Raw genomic sequence first — 17,062 nt, 5'->3', positions numbered from 1 at the left:
TGCTTAGTTGCTGGCTGAGGTTAAACCATGACAAGTTGCAATTCAGTTTGTAGTTGAAAACTGAAAAACAATTATATCTGCACAATTCCATCACCTGTTCAGGTTTTTGAGGTATGCAGCATCCATCAATTTAAGTTCATAAAGTTTTTATTTCCCTCTTTGCTCCTAGCCCAAGCCTGAATTACATGATTTATACTTTTATCAGTTTAATATAATTATCAGCTCTTTTCATCACTCCTTCCCTCTCTTTGTTTCTGAGGGTTAGAAGATCCACAAATAATGCGAGTTGTACTTTCCCACTTCTCTTTTTTCCTACTCCTCTCCTTAAACTTAACCCCAGCTGTAGCCTTAAATACAAACTAAACATATCCATTATCCCTACTCACTGATCTTTAGTTTTGCAGATATGCATAATCCACCAGTGAAATGAAATTACTTATGTTTAATTTCCCAATGTATAGTATATACTATAAGAAATTCCTAACTTGTATTATGGCAAACCTGGACCTATTTGAAAAGATATTCCATTAGTATATTTTACGGTCAACGTTCCACTCTCTGCTGTTGTGGTCTGAGTAACTTGAGTTCTGCTAACTTTCTGCCTACTTCTCTATATTTAAAAACATGCAGAAGTCTTACAGATATTTAACAGAACCTTAAACATAATCTTGGGACCACTATAAAGACCAAAAAATGAAAATAACTATTAGTATCTGCAGACCCTGATTTTATCCTTGATTTTGTAAGTCTGCAGTATCCCAACAATATATTCAAATCATAAACTCATATTTTCCTAAATGTTTAACTAGACAACAGCACAAGCCGAAGCCTGAGCTAGGTGACCTGTAACTGTTCCAAAACTGATTTAATTACTTTGATATAATATAGTCTTGTCTCTGGTGAGAAAATCCAACAGCATATTGGGCAACAAATTATGCCCTACTACCCTTCTTTAACCTAACACTAATTATAAACCACCACTAACCATCTCCTTAAACACTCCCTTTCTTGTCTGTCCTGGTAAAAAGTACATGTACACTTGTCTTTCAGTGTAATTTAAATAAATGTGGGGGAGGCAAATAATTTTGAAACTACATCATCTGGGGTTTTTTTTGTTTGTTTGTAGGCTTCTTTTGAGGTCATGCTCCCTTTTAGTTAAGATAGAACCTGCCCTTTGACTGACGCTTTATCTTCATTGAGATAATATAATAAACAGATCATTTGTGCTTATCTAAATTGGACAAGTGTGTCCAAACTATAAAAGCAATAATAATTGGCTATAATATATAAGTATAGTTATAGTCCCATTCAGAAAGATGCACTACAAAACTCAATGAAAATTTTGAGAATGACAAGCAATTACGAATCCTAAATTTCTTGATTAAGCTTAGTTATCAGGCACCTATTATATCTATACTGCTATAACTATACTTTTCCTCATTTAGAAGATTAATCTAGATCCCAGCACTATTTAGTGCTTTTGTAAATTAACCACACCATAGCAGGTATCTTGGACAGGTGATCAAAGACTAGCTTTTCCTTCCCTATCCATTTGAAAGAGAAGCAATAATATACTGCCTTTCTAAAAAATGTAGCAGCAAACAAGAAAAAATAAGCTCAGGTACTATCTAATTCAAAAGTTCCCCCAGTTACAGATTTCTGTACAGTTCTGCTCTCATCTGTGAAGACTAGCATCTTCTACTTTCTGGATTTTGGGAAGGTTTTTTTTAGCAGTCAGACTTATGTCTATAACAACCTCACAATTTTGTGATTTTTATTTTAAATATTACAGAATAAAAATAGAAGACTATATAAATTGGTCTCCAACTAGTCAAGGTTTGCCTGTAGTTTCATCTGAAATACCACAGTACCTTTGCATACCAATGTCAGTTCTGGTACATTGCCTATTTTTGACAGTGGGTAAATAACACTGTTTGGTGGTAACCACTCTAGATTTCACCCTCCTGAACATCTTGACTTTTTTCCTTGGTTTTGTGTGTTAAATAATAGAGTTTAGCCAAGGTTGATCTAAGATAACTGGAGATCCTGTATCCATGGGTTAAAATCAGCTGCCAGTCTGCAAGAGAGTATACAGGCTCCCTAAATGACAAGATTTGGTCCCAAAGAAGTGTAAGAAAGGTAATGGGAAAACAAAACTGGCTTGAAAGCATCTGGCTATCCCATTTTAATGATGGTTGCAAACCAAAGCTTCCTGTGGTACATATCACAGCAGTTAGCTACAGCCTGATCTTGTGAAGAGCCACAAATGTACTTTAATGCTGTGTATAATCCCACTGGCTCTACTTGCATCTGCAGGATTGTATTTATATTTTGGATTAGGTCTTAATAGTTTAAAATCTTTCTGGCCCTATAAAAATCCAGGTCCATGCTGGTAAAAGAGTCTTGGGTTAATGTTAGGAATTGATAGCAAGAAACCTTCCAAATCAAGATGGCTTTGGAGATGCCTGATTGTGCTCAGTTGGTGGCACAAAACATTCTCTGTGTCTGGTGTCTGCCTCTCAGTATCGTTTTGTAAACATGGAGGGATCCTATTTCTTCTGGCACTTTCTTTTAGTAACAGAAGAGAAAGCATCATTCTGGATCTTATACATTCATTTTCACAGAGATATGTACTTCCTTATACTCTAATTCACCTTAAAATATGGAGAATTTATTCAGGTGTGCTTTAGGTTTGCCAGGACAAAACAGTCAGAGATATGTATCTGGACTAACTGAGCTGAAATCTCTCATCAAAGATGCAATCCTCTTTATCAAGGGATTAAGCCTGTTCCTTCAGTGTGTGCTGTTCTGTAAACTTCAGACTGTCAGAGTCAGCTTTTAGACATCAATTTTGACTACTTCAGCAGGGCTAAAAGGACCTGGATTCCTCTGATATTCCCTTAAGGAGTCTGCGATAGCTCACTGTGATGGAAAGTCATAGTTGTCTTAAAAGCACTTTACACGCTCATTCCTCAAATGGCCCAGAGGCTTACAGCTGTACCTGAGACATCAGTGAAACCTTCCTTCTCTGTGCAAACTCCGTTTCCAGCTCAGAGAAGCAGTCTTCATGACAGCATCTGTCTCCGTGATTCTCTGCCTGGGTGACTCTCAGTTTCCTGTCCAAGCAAACCCAGATAATATGTCCTTTTCTAGCATTGGAAGTTTTAGGTCTACTTTGTTCCAAGTCTGAATCATAGGAAAACTACTCTGTTGTAGTGTGGATGACACCGTGGTCTTTTTTTGGTTGGTGTTTTTTTTTATAATTTTGTCCATTTAAATTAAGCTATGTAACTGTTTTCTTCTTCTGAAATAGCGTCTTTATTTTCCTTGGATTTAATTCTGTGCATTCAAGCAGAAAGTTAAACAATGTCAAAATGAAGAAAATGAATTATGTAACATGCGGGAACTGGGGAAATGTTTGTTATTACATTAACTTCTTACCTGTGTCCTTAATGTGTCCTTAAGTACTGGAACATCAAAGAGAACTACGTTGGAATTTATTTTTAAATATGTATTCTCATAAAGTGGATCCTTTCTTCTATGCACTTAACTTTAGTGAAAGAAAAAAGCAAGTGTTGGTATAATATTATTGCAAAACATCTCTCTAGAGTAGTTAATTCTCCTAAGTGGTAACAGCTTTCTATTGCCATTATCTTACTGAAATTACTTCCTTAGCTAAACTGTTTAGGGCTGATGCTAAAGATATGTGTATGGAAACCAGCTTATGAGTTCTGCCCTTCTAGAAATGATCTTTGCAGCTGATTAAAGTGTATCTTGACCTGTTTTGGGAAGAAACAAAGCACTCGCTGGCATTCTTGGCTCTTTGTTTTAGTGCTCCTGACTACAGATCTAGATGACTTCTGGCTGGTGTGGCGAATCCAGCTTTCCTTCTTATCCAGTTCCCAACACATGTTTCTGTAGGCTCGCTCTTTCTTCATAAGTGTGGATGGGATAATAAGGATTTTGTAGGTGGAATCTTGACTTGTTTCAGTGAGACAGAGTTTAGGTACTGAATAAACTCAAGATCTGAAATGAGAGGTGGTTTCTCAAGCACTCAGAATCCCAGAAATCATCTTTGTTTTACAATTGTGGTAGCAGCATGGACTTTACTGTTCTGAGACTACTTGCATTTTTAATATTAAGTATATAGGTAATTTTTAAAATAGAATTTGAGCTGTAAATTATTAGTATAAAATAAACAATGAATGTAAAACAAACAAACAAATTGCTAACAGGTATCTCGCCAGCAAAATGCAGCTCCTCTCTGAGATGAAGCCCATCAGTGCAACTCATGGTTGGGTCTAGTTCAATAAAAAATGCAAGAGCAGTTTAATGAAACAGAACATGAAATAACAAAAGGATTCTGAAAAGTGCCAAGTGCCATGTGCTTGAATACCATAATTTAAGTGTTGTATTTTTCTCTCATAAAACTATTGCAAATAATTAATTGTAACTCTGTTCCTCCGGAATGATCCTTTCTGGAATTCAGCAGTGCAGTGTAGAAACAAACCTGACAGATGTGCTCCTTTACATCAGTTTTCTGTCAGAGTAACTGTGTCCTTTTTGGTCAGGAATTTAGTTAAGGACTCTTTGAAAGTATTGTTGTAGTTTAACTGGATCCCTGTTTCTCTCACAAAAATGTAGTACAGCAATCCTGATGGCTTCTAGACTGCTGACTGTCACTGTGAGACGTGACAATAGGCGGTCTTCAGTATTGAGCAAGTGTACGCGTGTGTTCATGTTTGGCTGTGCTGCCACCTTGAATCATTTCTGCCTCTTGCTTCTTTGCTTTTCTTGCTTCTTCTTCCTCTTCCCATCTAACTTTGGCTACGTCATTCCTTGTTCACATACCTTCATGAGCTTCCTTAATTTTTTCCGTTAGTGTTCACATCACAGCTTTCTAAGTATACATGTTTGCACCCCTTTATTTTCCTCCCATTCCTCCTCCATTGCATATATAGCTTTCAAATTTTACCAAGCAACACCAGTACCTTTCAGAAATTATTTGAACTTCTGGCAATCTTTTCCTAGATGTGCGAGGAAGAGTTGCATGTTACAGTTCTGCATTATTCAGATGTGGCTCAGTATCTTTTTTATATCTGTTGAGAAATAGAGAAAACATTTTATTTTCTGGCATATTTGTTATCAGAACTCTTGAAGAGAAGCAGCAATATTTTTCAAGTTACTGTTATATGGGGGATTGAATTTTTGGCGAGCAGCCTTCAGAGGTGGCTTGGTGTTTTGGAGTATTACAAGCTCTGGCAAGATCACTCGAGAGTATAAAAGGAGTAGTTTTCATTCTCATTACTGTTCCTGAAGTTTCAGCTGTCTAGGCAGAAGAAGGGTCATGGGAGCTGTAGAAAACTGAGCCAAATAAACAGATGGGATCTTTTAGTCCAGCTGAAAGAACTACTCTTCCTGTGGAAAGTTCAAAGAGAGGATTTCAGAGCTAGAAAAAGTCTACATCATCTGCTCTGTCTGAGATCTTAGTGCTTCCCAGTGGGTGTCACAGAGAAATTCCTCAAGGAGGGAGAGGCTGCAGGTGAGTTAGAAGGACCTCACCAGCCAAACACTGATTTCAGGGTATTTTGTTATCCTTATTGGCTATGAGGCATTCACATGTAAAAAGTCTGAGTAGCTGTAGCTGAACATCTGCTCAGGAGGAATGAACCTAAAAGGACAATAACTGTAGAGGGAGATAAGGTCACACCAGTCTCAAGAATGAGCAACTGTCATCATTTTTTTAGCTTGCAGTGTTATGACAGCCTGAAAAATAACTTATGAGCCAGAAGACAAGACTTGCTGCTTGCCTGAAATACACACTATCCAAGTAGAGACATACTGTGAAGAAGTGCAGGCAGGGTTATACAACAGAGCAAGAAGTACTGAGCTTAGAAATATAAGATAAATGGTGAGCGTGAGTTATGGGAGGGATGATGAAGTGACTTTCTTTGCTATAGTCTGGGTCAAATAGCAAGAAGAGAGGCAGGCACACCTGCACTAGCTGGTGCCATCCTGCTGTTGTAGCCAGTTGTTTCAGCTGGATTCTGTTGCATCTGAAAGATGGACTACCAACAAAAAAGAAATCAGCGTAATTGTCAAGAAAATTATTTCCTGGGGAAAAGTGGCTAAATGAAAGGAATGGTTCTGCATAGTGTTAAATGTAGCATAACTAATATTGAGCACTACAGTTGACGAATCTACCAGCCAAAAATATAAATGAATAGAAATCTGAATGTGAGCCACTTAATCATTTCTATTTGTTTTTCCTAGATAGCATCCAAAATAAAAACTGATCAGGAAAAATGGAAAAATAAAGTGAACAATCAAAAATCTGCTGCACTTGGGAGTGAGTAGCAAGATCCAAATGTGGCTGTTCACTGCCACAGGATTAGGAAGAAGGTACACAAAAGGAAATGGAGGATGTCTTCAGGGTTCCCAGAATAAATCTGAATGTCTGTCTATCTTCACCTGTGCTAAAGGACTTGTTGCTGAAAGAAGTGGCCAGTGAACTTCCTCGCTGTAACACAGCAATAGAGCTTGAGCTGGAAAAATGCTGTTGTTTTTATACCTCCATTCAAAAGACACTGGCCTCCCTCTATATGTATCCAGCTGGGTATGTAGTACTCATGTTCCATCATGTTTTGTAGACCTTTCTGGAACCTAATGCTAAGCAGATGCTGTTTCTCTTGAGGTGATCATTAAAATTCATTGATCAGAAATAAATTTTAATCAGCAAGGAAAATTTGCAGTCAATACTTATCTGAAAGGAAAGTTCATTTTATTTTAATCGGAACAAAATTTTGTTATAGAGTGTGCATTGTTAAGTGCATTCCAGTGCACTGAAAAACTATGGCTACGGCCGAGTAAGTTAGTTGTGGCCCAGGATTCCTATTCATCCTCTGTTTTGGGCTGTATGTTTTCCAGAAACAACTTAAAATATTTTTGAGTATTTTGAGCACAGATGTATTCCTTAACTTTCTCTGTCTGTGTGGATTGTTTGCAAGTGGGTTCTCCAACTTGAATGCAGAACACAAAAATCCCGGTGTAGGAAATACTGAAACATATGTATAAATTGAAGTCAGACTTGATTAAAGCCACACATGTTGTCTTGGAGTTGATTCTGACCTATTAAAGTTCATAGGGGACTTCCTATCACTGCACCCTACAGATGACATAAATCAGTTCTAGAAGATGGGCCACATTTTTTTAATTAAAGTTAGTGGTAAGATTTTACTCTTCTTTTGCTGTATCAGGGATGTTGATCACATGGGATTATTGCTGTTCCATGCCTCAGAAGAGCCATGAGAGTCAGACACATGTAGTCATGGTTAAAAGTTTAAAATTCCATCACCATAATTACTTTTAATACTCTGTTTAAATTTGTTGCAGCACTGACAGTGTTTGTCAGAAAAAGACCATCTGTGAGAAGGAAAGTGCATTCTTGCACTGCATAGCTGGCAATCATAAAAGAAAGATAGAGATGCTTATCCTTATTTCTCCAGCCTTGACAGCTGGACAGAAAAGCTGTCATATTAACTGACTATTGGCAGGTAAAATAGATCAGGTCAAGCACATTCCATGGAATATGTCAACTGCAATTAATCTTCACAGAAACCGTAACTTGATTTTCAACAGCACTTTGACATAATGGTGAGGAATTTAGACTACGTTAAGCCACATTCATGCTGTCATTTATACATATAAATCCCTTATTGCAACAGTTTTCTCTCAGGTGTGTGGCTGATCCAATATTTGAGAAGTTTTTATTATCTCCAAGTTTTTTACCCATGAAAAAGTTCTAATTGTGTTGGTTAAGCTATACTGTTTGGCTCAGTTATGGGGATTTTAGAGAGTACTTTATGTATTTATGGGTGGAATGATCTCTTCTGCTCTGCACATCAATTCTGTAGCCTGGGGGACCTTGGTTTTGCCATGGGGAGCTTTGTGTCAATCCCTGACCTGCACTGCAGTCTCTGTTATTGCTGTGTGTGTCTGCAAACTCTTACATTATGTCTAAGTCACTAAGGACCCGATCCAAAAGACATTTAAGTCAGAGAGAATGTGTTTACTTACATGGGTTTTGGGTAAGGTCTGGAAGGCCCCTGCCTGCTCCCAGTGAAGGGATAGAGGATTTTCTCTACTCTGAAAGTGGGCAGGATATGGTTCTATTTTTGGATTAATAAAAAAGCAGTAAATCTAAGGTAGAAGAGAACTGACTAATTGATGGTACACAGAAAGAAATGCTGTGACTATTAAACATGGCCTTTGAAGATGAATGCAGATAATCATAATTTCTGCTGTGAATAACATCATCAGGAGAAGTGTAAGGAGCCAGAGGGACTGGCATCATGTCTACCGCTTACTCTTTCTGTTCAGCTACTATGCCATAAAATGCCAAACTCAGCTTTGGATCTAGGTTTTGGAGCCGTTTGGAGGTGAGTCTCCCTGTTCTGGGTTCCTTTCAGAAAGATTGCCCAGTGTATAAGGTTGTGCACAAGAAACAAACAAATAAGTGAATAAAGGGGAACCCTCATAAGATTTGTTTCTTCAGAATAGTCTTCGTCCACAAGAGGGCAATACTGTTCTATAATAAATTTGACATGCTTTATTCACTAAAAATGTGGTTTGCAAACCTGAGGGGGGAATGAGATTGATCATGTTTAACAGTCATCAAAGTCATATTGATCAGAAAGTGGATTTACGCCTTTAGCTATGTTTGCAAGTATTGATCAGCTAGTCCTCCCAACGCTGCTGTGAATATCATCCTCCTTTTCAGAAGAGCAAATTGCAGCACAGAAACTGAGAGCTGTGATGAGATCTAAGGAACTACTGCTTCTCCATCCTTGGTTTGGATTGATACTGGTTTATGCCCTCCTTCCTTCCACACTCTGAATGAGAGGCCAGAACCAAGAGGTGGCAGAAGCAATACAATAGTGAATATGGCAGCCCCTCATGGTGCTGGTGGAAGGTTCTTCGTCCCTTGTCCTGCAGCTGTTTCAACCTGAATTAAGGAGATTTTCAACTGAAAATGGTGAGAGTCTGAGAATGTGTGACTCTCACTAATACTGGTAGGAGTATTGAGCTGGGAAGGGTGGATCTTACTTTTCTTCCTTAAGAAAGTTTCTGTGTTTTCCCTGGTAGACAAGGGCATGTTCTTCTTTACTAGGACCCAGGCATAGAAGCAGGACTCCTAACTTATTAGGTCGTTGATTCATGCCCTCAGTCTTAGCTGGTCAAATAAATCTTTCCTGTAAAGCCCTCTAGGCTTATTAGTTAGAAGATTCTCCAGAGAAGCAAGTGGCATGGGTTTTAAATCCCCAAAGCAGATGAGAGCGCCTTGTGTGGCTCTTAGATGAATAGGAGATACCACTGTTGGGTTTTATGAGAGAAAATGGAAACTTTCCTGTATTCTTTATGAAGATTAATCTGCTAGGAGTGCTTTGAGAGTAGTGGATTTAACCTTTAAAGGGAGGGGAATACTTGGTTTACACAGACTTGAGAGTTTAGTGTGAGAATGGTGTTTGGCAGAGTTAGTAATGTGAGTACATTTGAATACTTAATACATCACTTAACATACTTCAAGTACTTAAACATTAATATGAAAGTAAATTGTGGAGTCTGGGTATCTCCTGAGTTTGGACACAGCTGAACTCCCCAAACAAATAGAAAAGAACAGGAAGCTTTCTAAGGGCTAGCTCTCTCATCGGTGTTATTATTATGCCAGGAACGGCCTTCAAGAAAAGTTGAAATCATATTAAAAGTTAGAAAGGCATACATATATGAAGGATAGATTGCTAGCTTCCAAGCTAACCTTTTAGGTCAACTGGAAATGAAAATGTTTCAGAGAATGAATGCTACTGAGCTGCTGCCCTTTTAGCTTCTATTTCCAAATAAAGGCTCAGAGGTCCCCTTCTGAAAGACAATTCTTCCGAGTGGTGTTTTTCAGTCTGTAGTTTGCACACTGCTTTTGAGGGGCCTGCAAATGCTTGAGATGGGCCTGAAAATGCTGAGACCCTTGTCTTTAGCTTCTCTTTAGAAGTTGCTATACTTCCACTGAACGTATTTAAAGGAAGAAAGAGAATTCATGTCAGATAAAGTGTGTTTTCAGTTTCATAATTCAGAACATAGTCTTTTGTTTTGCAAGAATAAGTTTTATTACTTTTATTTTTAAACTTGTCTAAGGGGAAATGAAAAAAACCTGACAGTTTCAAGGTGCTTGCTTTGGCAAGGAGATAAGGAACCCAAGGAAGATGGCAAGTCCTTTGCAGTGCTTGTAACCCAAACTGGCAATTAGCACCTTCCAAACTATTGGAGTAATTTTGGGAGCTGGTATCCTCAAGTGCTCAGAAAAGGAGAGGAAATCTTCTGGTGGGTGACAACCAATGTCTTTTTGGCAAAAAGTGGGCAGTAATGATACAAAGCATGAAGTTTTCTCAGCTGGGTAATTTTGGGGGGGGAGGGAAACCTACATTTTGCAATTAGACATTTAGGTAAGACTCCTTTTATTTCATTTGCACATCACTTAATTTGTATGTATAGTGAAGATAAAACAAGTGGAGCCAGTCACCCAAGTCTGTTGTGCACTTTTGTATGTACTTAGGTAAATCCCTTTCTCACTTTACTCCATAGTAACTTTTCCTACTTGAACCACTACATTAAAAGTCCCATACTTGACTTTGATGTCTTATCCTTAAATACTGAAGAAGAATTAGATTAGTGCTTCTTTTAGTCTTTGAGTGTCAGTTTTCTAACACTTAAAATGTGTGAAAATGCTCAGGTTAAAGGTGATTCTGATATTACTTCTTCCTGAGATTTTTTTTTACTCTCTGCCACACAGGTAGCGTATTCCAAGATAGATCTGCACATATTTACTGTCACAAGAAGTTGCTCAGCAGAAGTCATGAGCAGTCAAATGTCAACTGAATGTCAGAGAATAAAAAGCACAGAAAATAATGCCCTGCATGGGGATGAAGGAGATGGCCAAGCATTGATAGGCCTTTTCTGCTTTATTGATGTTTATAATTTTCTTCTCCTTTTTAAATAATTCACAATGATTATTACTTCAAATGCTTATTTCTGTCCCACTTTTGAATGTTAGTAGGCAAACCCAACTTTTTTCATTCTTTTTATTCTTCAATGTAATCAAGGTATTTTTCTGGCTAATCATGGAAATATTTGCTATTTCTTTGTTCACTGATTTAGAGGCTAGAAGAGACCATTAGGGTTGGCTCATCTGACCTGTTGTACAAGCCAGACCAGAGGACTGAACTCCATAATCCTAGCATAAATAATTCTTCTTGAGATGGGAAACATAGCTTTTAGAAAGACAATACATTTTGTTTCAAGACTTCCAGTGACAACAAACTCACTATATTATTTGGTAAGTCTTTGAAATGCCTAATTACCTTCACTTAAAAATTGCATCTTCTGTCTAGCCTGGCTGTAATTAGCATCAGCTGGCTGCTATGGGATATGGATATGTCTGGTTAGTTACTCATGAGAGAGTACCTGAGAAGAACAACAAACAGTAACTTGTCTTATTGCTCCTGGACCCTGATGCCTTTAGCAGTCTAGCTGAACTATCCACAAATATTTTTGGTCTAAGCTTGGAAAAACCACACCTAACTACCTTCAGCAGGGTTTTGAAGGTCTGTGTTTTGAAGGTAGGTGGGACAGAAGAATTAGCATTCACAAGGCTAACTTTAGACAAAAGAGTCCAAGCATTCCTCTGGCAGCAACGGAAATAGAATGGTACTTCTAAGCATCCAGGTTAGAATATTTAAATTTAGGCTTCAGGCTTCTGATTACCCAAGGCCCTGGAGGACCCTCTATAAATATCCTGTAGGGTCCACATTGTACACTTCTTTTCTAAGAGGTTTAATTTTGTTCCCTCTTTCTTTAGTAGCCCTTTGGCTACATGTGGGGGACTGTTTGAAGGAAATGTACTTCCAGAAAGAATGGATTGGCTTTCATTGAAGAATCTGTCAATAAAGAAAAAATTATTTAAACCTGAATTAAGGGTAGTTTTCTTGCCTCTGCCAGATTAATTCCTAGCTGGAGAGTGGTAGGTGATTGTTTACTCTTGTAGGTGAGAGTATTGATATAGGTCAAGGACATTTAAGGTCTGTAATAATTACATGAACTAAAATCACCTCTGACCTCAGTCTGGAGAGATGCTGTGTACCCTTTAAGGTTATTGTTCTTAGTGAATAATTTTATGTTTTCTTCAGAGTTTTGTGGTCATGTTTGTTTTTGTTTTATGCTTTCATCTCATTTGGTGGTGAAAAAATACACTGTGTGTGGGACTGTTCCTGAGCTCTGGAAACAAAATAGCGCTTTGTCACTTTTCACTCACACAAGCCACAGTGACATTTGATCTGGAGAAAAATAGTGTTCCTAAACACTGGGACACATGAATTACAGATTTTTATTGTTACAAAGAAGAGTGTACTTTAGTCAGTCAGCTGTTCAACACAACGCATCAACTTAAGAGACCAGAGAGGTTTTCAACAACATAGCCAGCACATACTGGAGGGGCATAAGTTTTCTTTTTCTCTCAGCCTTCCCAGAACTGCAAATATTTTACAGTAAAAACTTCTCATGTCTTCTATTCAGTCTTTAACAGCATGCTTATTAAATTTCATGTAGTAGCTAAAAGTTCCTGAGCAGTGATGTCTTTGGCTAGCTAATGTATCGCTCCTAATTCAGTTCTCCTTTTGGCTCTTGCACAGAATTATACTGGTTGACAACTGCTGTCACCACAGAGGGACAAAAAGAACCCCTGTAATCTGACATGGAGGAAAATTGTGCTGATGGTAAAATCTTCTTGGCTGTTTTATGGCCTTTCAGGGATGTCATGAGAGTCTTAGAATAATAGATGCTTCAAGCAGAGTTGGAATTAAGGAGAAATAAATAAATTGACCATTTGAATTGTCATCATAGAAATTAAAAGATGCATGTGCTGTTGCCAGCTCTGTTACTAAGCTGCTCTTTACCTTTAGCAAGGCCTTTCATCATTTTTCTCTTGCCTACAGCTGTTGGTTTAAAGGCTAAGCCTTTTGGGATTGCAGCCCTCTCATGTTATATGATTTGGTCAGGCCCACTCTTTTTTTGTGACTTCTAGGTGCTTCTGTAAAAAAATGCTAACAGGAAGCTCCAAGGATGTAGAGGCACATAACTCTGTAGTCTTTTCCCATTGGTTTTTTTTTTCAGGTGTTATTATCATCACAAGATGTAGCTAACAGATCCAATGCCATGTTAAAGGCTGCACCTTGGTGATGTACTGCAATAAGGAGTGCTTATTTCTATTTGTTAGTTAGTTATTCCAGGAAAAAAAAAAAAGCTGCTTAAGTTTTTAAACCTATTATGCAGTATTCCAAAAGGTCAAGTTGCTGTTGTTTTTAAATGCAATTTAATTGAAAATGGACAGTAGCCTGGATCTTCTTCAGGCGTAATGAAGCAGGCTATTGATATGCACCATGTGTCCCTGATTAAAATCAGAAGGCTAGGAATGTTCAGCCAATTAGGCAATTTGTGAGACATTGGCCCAATTAGTTTGGGACCATGGAGAAGCACGTACACAGAAAGATACTTTGTGTGTTCCCTGTAAACAAAAAAAGAAACTACAAGGTGCTGAATGATGTCCAGGCTCATAAAGACAATTAATTGGCTGAACTCTCTTGTTGCACTTTATTTGTCAGCTAGAAAGATTTGTCTGTAGAAGAAATTTACAGTGTGGTTAAATATAACAGTAGGGAAGCACAGCGTTTTTTCCAAGAATCGAAACAAATTTTCAGCTGACATTAGGATTTTGCAAAGAACAACATGCACTGAGAATGAAGACCCAAAGACATTGGTGAAGTTCCTTGTGCAAGATTATGAGTAAAATTTACTTACTTATAGCTGTGCTATGATATAGACAAGAAATTCCTATTCTTGCTCTCTGTTGTTTGCTTTCTGGCTGTGCTGCATATGGTGTATCTGCAGACAATGAGTAGAAGTTACTCATTTTAGCTTACTGAAAATAAGCAAAAAGGGCAAAAATATATAAATATATATTTCACCAGTTAAACATGCTGCAGGATCTCCGAGAACATTAAGGCTTTTCTCTCTGGAGACAAGCAGAAGTTTTAGAAGTGTGAGGGTTGTGTATGTGGGGAAAACAAGAAGTCCTTCCAGCACAAACAGTTTAGGAAGGGGTCTACATCATCTCCAATGATCATGTTTGGCTTTATTGGTACTGAATTATTGCTTTGAGATATTAATGCAAAGACCAGAAACCAAGAGTATAGTTTAACATCTGGAAAAAAAACAAGAGCGTACTTTCACATCTGGAAAAATCCTCTGATTTTGTATTGTGAATGTAGCAGTTTCTGAACACCCCATTTTACAAATCCATCTAAGAGCAGGTGGCATCTCCTAATTCTCTAGTTAAAAGAATGACTTATTTAAAGAAGTACAGATGTGGTTTTCATGATAAATGGACTTTTGGATCATCTTAAGCAGGAAACATTCACTGTGGAAGATGTTTACAGCCACAGATAAATAACTCCATATTTTTCAAGTTCCAGTTTTGTCTTTCTGGTTTATCAGAAATTGCAGCTTGTACAGACCCTTATGAAGTACAAAGACACATCTAATGAAGTAGTATTATTTTGCAAGAATATGCCTGATCATGAATCTACCCAAAGTACAGAAAAATCTCTCAGTAGGTTTGAAACATCAGAATTATCTTTTTTAATAGATGTATTTTATGAGAGAAAAAGGAAATGCTTAATTAGCTCTCATCTAGGAGACACACACGGGATGTTCATCAGATTTGCCAAATTTGTTAGAGCTGCAGTTGTTTCTAAACCGAAGAAAATATTGACACTGGCGAGTAAAGTTGGGATAGGTAGCAATTCAGTCTCCCCCATGAAAAAGAAACACCACATTGCAGAGGCTTTAACCGAAAATTAAACCTTCACATAGTTTGCTTAGCTGGTGTTACAAAATGTGCTTCACAGCTCCTGAGCATTTGAAAAACAGGTTGATTTAATCATGGACTCAGGGGCTTTATTCACATGAGCAGGGGAATTAAAGTTCAGCTGCTTTGTTGTGGGCTAAATGTTAATCCCAAGGTGACTGGTACTGAGGTGCCTAAGAGATAGTACTCAATTACTGAAGGTGATGAAGGTTTTTTGGCAGCCTGGTGCCTATTCATTCGGTTTGTGCAGAACAAGGAAGCAGCTGGAACAACAACAAAAAACCCAACCATGAATCCTTCAGGGAACGTATAAAGTCAGAATTAAGGAGTTTACTTCTTTCACCAGCCAAAAATTTTTGGTGGAAAGTGTGATTCTTACAACGAATGCAGCTGCACAGTGGAGTCTGACAATACCTATCAGGTATTCATATTGCTAGTAGGGGCAGCAAATACAGGAACATTTACCTATGTCCCAATCCTGTCCCAGCAAAATCAGCTGGAGTCATTGGCCATCGGCACAGAGGAGTGCGTGGCTTTACTGCAGCTAGCTGCTCTGTGTGGGGAAGTTTACTTTAAGCTGTAGTACATGAGAAAAGGCTATTTGTGAGGAGAGCAGAAGCCCTCACTTCGCAAGAGCTGTCCTGACCTGAGTACGAGGCATAGCTCTCAATTCCTCCTGTCACACTTCCACTGTATTTAAAATAATGAAGTGCTTACTAGACCATGGCAAATAAGTGTGAGAATGATTTTATAGCCTAGTAGCTATGGTGTTTCCCTGAGAGAGGTCAGTGCTAGACACCAATTGCTGAGTACCTAATAGGAAATACTGGGAACATGTGCTGGGTAAGGGTCTCCTTTTTCCAACAGAATTCTAAATTTTTCCTTGAAAAGCGTAGATGCAGTAAGAATGTCTGAAGAAGCCCTTATTTTCTAAATAAATTGTAAGTGAACTGTATGCTAAATATATCTTCATACAGGAGTGGGGAAGGAAGACCAATTCCTTCCTATAGCTTAGGTGAAGACTCTGACAGTCAGTGAGTTAACAGAGCTTGCATCCTTCTCTGGCTCAGTTTTTTTATTTGACTTGTTTTATTTGAGAATACCAGCCATACTGCAAGTGAGACAGGAAGGGGGCTGTGCTACATTGTGAGTTGAATGGGGCTAAGAGCTGGGGTATGTACCTACCTTCATGTGTCCATCAAGACATAGACAGTCCTGGCCATTTTAAGCATCCTCAGGATTAGATGGAAGCTGAGGAGGAGTTTGGAGGGGCTGAATTTTGCAAGAAGGCATCTCAGCCTTTTCATAGATGCAGTCCCAAAGCAAGCATCAGGAATCTGTCACAAATTTATGAATTGCTTCACAGGTTCCTAACTTCAGCCTTGTACCATAACCACTGCACCACCTTCCTTTCATAGCATTGAAATACAAATCACAGTATTTTGTCTCACTACCTGTAGTAGTGCTGGTGATGGGACCTTAACCACTCTTCTTAAGTATTCCACAGTGTGTTAATCTTATTTTTGACTGTGTCACTATTCTAAACCTGCATTTTCTCTTAGTTCATGTGCCTATGTTATGCTGATTTATATGGTCTGAATCAGCCTTTCTAAATAGGTTCTTCCTCAGACCCCTGGAAACACTGATCTCTACCGTAGTCTTTGCAGTGGGGCAAGAAACACTCACTGATTCTTAAGTGACTAAATATGCTTTTCCAGACCACCACCATCACCAAGACATTACTTAGTTTTTTTGCCCCAAAGGGGATGTGTCGTAACTTTATTAGCTTTACATGGACATTCTTTCAAGACCCAGCAGGTATAAGGAAGAAAAGATGAGTGCCATGGGAAGACTGTGGGAAGAAAAGAGCAACTGCTTTCAGTGGTTTAGGAGAGAGAAGCATGCAAAGCAGGTAAACACACAAAATACAAATAGACACAGCAGTGAACATGTTGATATATGATACGCATTGTTCAGTTTGCTGTTACTGTTTCCCTGGAAGGCACTAAAAGCTCTCTTCCAAGTGAGGATCAAATCATAATTTCCTAAATGTATCTCACAACCTTGAGCTTCACAGGCTATCCATTTAACCAG

Source organism: Haliaeetus leucocephalus, unplaced genomic scaffold (assembly GCF_000737465.1).
Source record: "Haliaeetus leucocephalus isolate CR32 unplaced genomic scaffold, Haliaeetus_leucocephalus-4.0 Scaffold906, whole genome shotgun sequence".
Taxonomy (NCBI): Eukaryota; Metazoa; Chordata; class Aves; order Accipitriformes; family Accipitridae; genus Haliaeetus; species Haliaeetus leucocephalus.
This window is presented reverse-complemented; position numbering follows the sequence as displayed.